The following is a 5000-nucleotide window of genomic DNA, read 5'->3' as shown; positions in this document are numbered from 1 at the left end:
CTTAGTCCGAGTTTAGCAACAGCCCACATATCCCCCGCGGCAGGCCTATGGGCGCCAGGCCAGCGCGCCCCATGGCCAGTCAGGGGGCACCCCCCTAAAGAGCAATAAGTGTCATTGAAGCTCTGGCAGGGGGAGACACTACTAGGTCCCAGCTGTCACCCCCCCTCTAAAAAATTCATTTCTTGGTATTTTGAGCTGAAATTTTGCACAGAGGTTGGCAAAAATCCAATCCAACTTTATTAATTTTTCCAGAATTTTTCGAGGTCGGGAAGTATTTTTTTTTATTTTCCTACCATTAAAAATCGAGGAAATCGGAAAAAATAGGAACCGGCTCGGAATGACCCCAAATTCAGTGGGCAGCCTCATAAAAATATGGCTGATTTTACTGGATTGATTTCATGTGGAAAGCACGACGTTTTGTTGTAGGAATGCGGGAACCCCGGCGGCTCGCCTGCCGCGGCCAGCGACGTCGGGCTGGCCCCTGCAGCGCCTAGCCTCTCCCACGCGGGGGGCCAGGGCCCGAAGGCAGCCCCCCCGCGGGCGAGAGAGCAAGCCAGCAGGGGCTGTCGCCTGCCGCGGCCAGCGACGTCGGGCTGGCCCCTGCAGCGCCTAGCCTCTCCCACGCGGGGGGCAGGCCAGAACGCGGGGGGCCAGGGCCCGAAGGCAGCCCCCCCGCGGGCGAGAGAGCAAGCCAGCAGGGGCTGTCGCCTGCCGCGGCCAGCGACGTCGGGCTGGCCCCTGCCGCGGCCAGCGATGTCGGGCTGTCGCCTGCCGCGGCCAGCGACGTCGGGCTGGCCCCTGCAGCGCCTAGCCTCTCCCACGCAGGGGCAGGCCAGAACGCGGGGGGCCAGGGCCCGAAGGCAGCCCCCCCGCGGGCGAGAGAGCAAGCCAGCAGGGGCTGTCGCCTGCCGCGGCCAGCGACGTCGGGCTGGCCCCTGCAGCGCCTAGCCTCTCCCACGCGGGGGGCAGGCCAGAACGCGGGGGGCCAGGGCCCGAAGGCAGCCCCCCCGCGGGCGAGAGAGCAAGCCAGCAGGGGCTGTCGCCTGCCGCGGCCAGCGACGTCGGGCTGGCCCCTGCCGCGGCCAGCGATGTCGGGCTGTCGCCTGCCGCGGCCAGCGACGTCGGGCTGGCCCCTGCAGCGCCTAGCCTCTCCCACGCAGGGGCAGGCCAGAACGCGGGGGGCCAGGGCCCGAAGGCAGCCCCCCCGCGGGCGAGAGAGCAAGCCAGCAGGGGCTGTCCGCGCGTCGCGCAGCGCGGCATGGCTGCGGGGGCCGCGCGCGCGCGCCCAAGCGCCCAAGGGCCCCCAAGGGCCCCAGGCCCTCAGGCCCCAGCGCCCCAGCGCCCAGCGCGGGCGGGCGCGCGCGCGCGTGTGGTCTTTGAGGGGCGCCGGCCTGGTGGCTCCCTAAAGAGCAATAAGTGTCATTGCAGCTCTGGCAGGGGGAGACACTACTAGGTCCCAGCTGTCACCCCCCCTCTAAAAAATTCATTTCTTGGTATTTTGAGCTGAAATTTTGCACAGAGGTTGGCAAAAATCCAATCCACCTTCATTAATTTTCCCAGAATTTTTCGAGGTCGGGAAGTATTTGTTTTAATTTTCCTACCATTAGAAATCGAGTAAATCCGCAAAACTAGGAACCGGCCCGGAATGACCCCAAATTCAGTGGGCAGCCTCATAAAAATATGGCTGATTTTACTGGATTGGTTTCATGTGGAAAGCACGACGTTTTCTTGTAGGAATGCGGGAACCCCGGCAGCTCGCCTGCCGCGGCCAGCGACGTCGGGGACGCTGGCCTGCGCTGTCGAGCCCGCGAGGGCTGTCTCCGCGGCAGGCCCCCCCTGAACGGGGCACGACAGGCCACCGCGCTGGCTCGTCCAGCGTCGACAGTCCCTCGTCCAGGTTTCAGATCGCGCCAAGTCGAACCCATGACCTGCTCAAGCCATCGTGCGCTGCCGAATTCGCATCTGCGTGTAGGCTGCCATTCCACGCGGCAGCCCCTGTTTTCGTCAGCGTGCCCCCCTGACGAATTTTCCTGCCTGGCCCAGTCCAGCGTCCAGCCCCTGTTCGTCGAAAAATCTGCGCTGCCGATTTTCCACGCGGCAGCCCCTCTTTTCGTCAGCGTGCCCCCCTGACGAATTTTCCTGCCTGGCCCGGCCGGTCCAGCATCCAGCCCCTGTTCGTCGAAAAATCTGCGCTGCCGATTTTCCACGCGGCAGCCCCTGTTTTCCTCAGCGTGCCCCCCTGACGAATGTTCGTCGAAAAATCTGCGCTGCCGATTTTCCACGCGGCAGCCCCTCTTTTCGTCAGCGTGCCCCCCTGACGAATGTTCGTCGAAAAATCTGCGCTGCCGATTTTCCACGCGGCAGCCCCTCTTTTCGTCAGCGTGCCCCCCTGACGAATTTTCCTGCCTGGCCCGGCCGGTCCAGCCCCTGTTCGTCGAAAAATCTGCGCTGCCGATTTTCCACGCGGCAGCCCCTCTTTTCGTCAGCGTGCCCCCCTGACGAATTTTCCTGCCTGGCCCGGCCGGTCCAGCATCCAGCCCCTGTTCGTCGAAAAATCTGCGCTGCCGATTTTCCACGCGGCAGCCCCTCTTTTCGTCAGCGTGCCCCCCTGACGAATTTTCCTGCCTGGCCCGGCCGGTCCAGCCCCTGTTCGTCGAAAAATCTGCGCTGCCGATTTTCCACGCGGCAGCCCCTCTTTTCGTCAGCGTGCCCCCCTGACGAATTTTCCTGCCTGGCCCGGCCGGTCCAGCCCCTGTTCGTCGAAAAATCTGCGCTGCCGATTTTCCACTCCGCAGCCCCTGTTTTCGTCAGCGTGGCCCCCTGACGAATTTTCCTGCCTGGCCCGGCCAGTCCAGCGCCCAGCCCCTGTTCGTCGAAAAATCTGCGCTGCCGATTTTCCCCGACGAACCTGCAGCTGCACAAATCCGCGCTGCCACTGCCCCATTGTCTGGACCAACAGTCTTTTCCATCAAGCCCTGGACTATAAATCGTCCAGACTCATCGCCAGCACCCGCTGCCGATTCTGCCGACTTTGCCGATTTCGTCGGCGCTGCCGATTCCAACACTGCACCCACCGTGTCTAAACCAGCGCTGTTTCGTCAGCGTGTCCCCTTGACGAATTTCCCTGCCTGGCCTGGACAGTCCATCTTCCAGCCCATGTTCATCGAAAAATCTGCGCTGCCGATTTCCCCGACGAACCTGCAGCTGCACAAATCTGCGCTGCCGATTTCCCCCCCTGTCGGCATGGCTGCCGCTGCCCCGATGTCCAGACCAACAGTCTTTTTTGTCGACTTTGCCGATTTTGTCCGCGCTGCCGATTCCAACACTACCCCCTGCATCCAAACCAGCATTGTTTCGTCAGCTCTTCCCCTGACGATTTTAGCCCTGTAACAAACAGTAGGCCTCCAATCCCGCCAACGGGAGCCAAGTTGATAGGGAAGAGAATTGAATGACGCGCCTGGTCCTCGCACCCCGCCACCCGAGGGGCCTTTTTCCCGGCAGCCTCTGAAAAACTCTAGCTTTCACGGTCCTCGCCGCCCCTCACCACCATGGCAGGCCTCTAATCCCACCCATCAGCAGTTGTAGCCGATAGGGCAGTGATTTGAATGACGCGTCGCGGGCCGCCGGGTCATCTCACCCGGCCATTAATTGGAGCGTTTTTGGCTGGCCGAGGATGGGGGGATGGATCTCTTCTTCCGAAAAAGCAAACAGTACATCGGGAGTTATGTTGACGGGGCATGGAATTGAATGACCCGTCGCGGGCCGCCGGGTCATCTCACCCGGCCATCCCGGGGAGCGTTTTTCCCGGCAGCATCGGGGAAACTCTTGCTTTCACTGCCCGCTGCCCAAGTCCCCACTCGCATCGGCCCCCCGCGCCAACAAGCCAACGCTGCCGAATCGGCAGACACTGCTGCCGAATCTGCCGACACTGCCCCGCGGGCTGCCACTGCCCCAGTGTCTAAACCAGCGGTCTTTCTCATCGAGCCTTGGACTATCCAGTCCGTCCTGACTCATCGCCAGCACCTGCTGCCGATTCTGCCGACTTTGCCGATTTTCTCGGCGCTGCCGATTCCAACACTGCGCCCACCGTGTCTGAACCAGCGCTGTTTCGTCAGCGTGTCCCCTCGACGAATTTTCCTGCCTGGCCTGGACAGTCCACCGTCCAGCCCGTGTTCGTCGAAAAATCTGCGCTGCCGATTCTGCCGACTTTGCCGATTTCGTCGGCGCTGCCGATTCCAACACTGCCCGCCGTGCCTGAACCAGCGCTGTTTCGTCAGCGTGTCCCCTCGACAAATTTTCCTGCCTGGCCTGGACAGTCCATCGCCCAGCCCATGTTCGTCGCAAAATCTGCGCTGCCGATTTTCCCCGACGAACCTGCAGCCGCACAAATCTGCGCTGCCGAATCTGCCGACACTGTCCCGCGGGCTGCCACTGCCCCAGTGTCTAAACCAGCAGTCTTTCTCGTCGAGCCTTGGACTATCCAGCCCGTCCAGACCCATCGCCAGCACCCGCTGCCGATTCTGCCGACTTTGCCGATTTCGTCGGCGCTGCCGATTCCACCACTGCCCGCTGTGCCTGAACCAGCGCTGTTTCGTCAGCGTGTCCCCTCGATGAATTTTCCTGCATGGCCCGGCCAGTCCAGCGTCCAGCCCATGTTCGTCGAAAAATCTGTGCTGCCGATTCTGCCGACTTTGCCGATTTCGTCGGCGCTGCCGATTCCAACACTGCCCGCCGTGCCTGAACCAGCGCTGTTTCGTCAGCGTGTCCCCTCGACAAATTTTCCTGCCTGGCCTGGACAGTCCATCGTCCAGCCCATGTTCGTCGAAAAATCTGCGCTGCCGATTTTCCCCGACGAACCTGCAGCCGCACAAATCTGCGCTGCCGAATCTGCCAACACTGTCCCGCGGGCTGCCACTGCCCCAGTGTCTCAACCTGCGGTCTTTCTCGTCGAGCCTTGGACTATCCAGCCCGTCCAGACCCATCGCCAGCACCCGCTGCCA

The sequence above is a fragment of the Populus nigra genome, chromosome 2 (assembly GCF_951802175.1).
Source record: "Populus nigra chromosome 2, ddPopNigr1.1, whole genome shotgun sequence".
In the NCBI taxonomy this organism is placed as follows: Eukaryota; Viridiplantae; Streptophyta; class Magnoliopsida; order Malpighiales; family Salicaceae; genus Populus; species Populus nigra.
The sequence above is the reverse complement of the archived record's forward strand: the minus strand, read 5'-3'. Positions refer to the sequence as shown.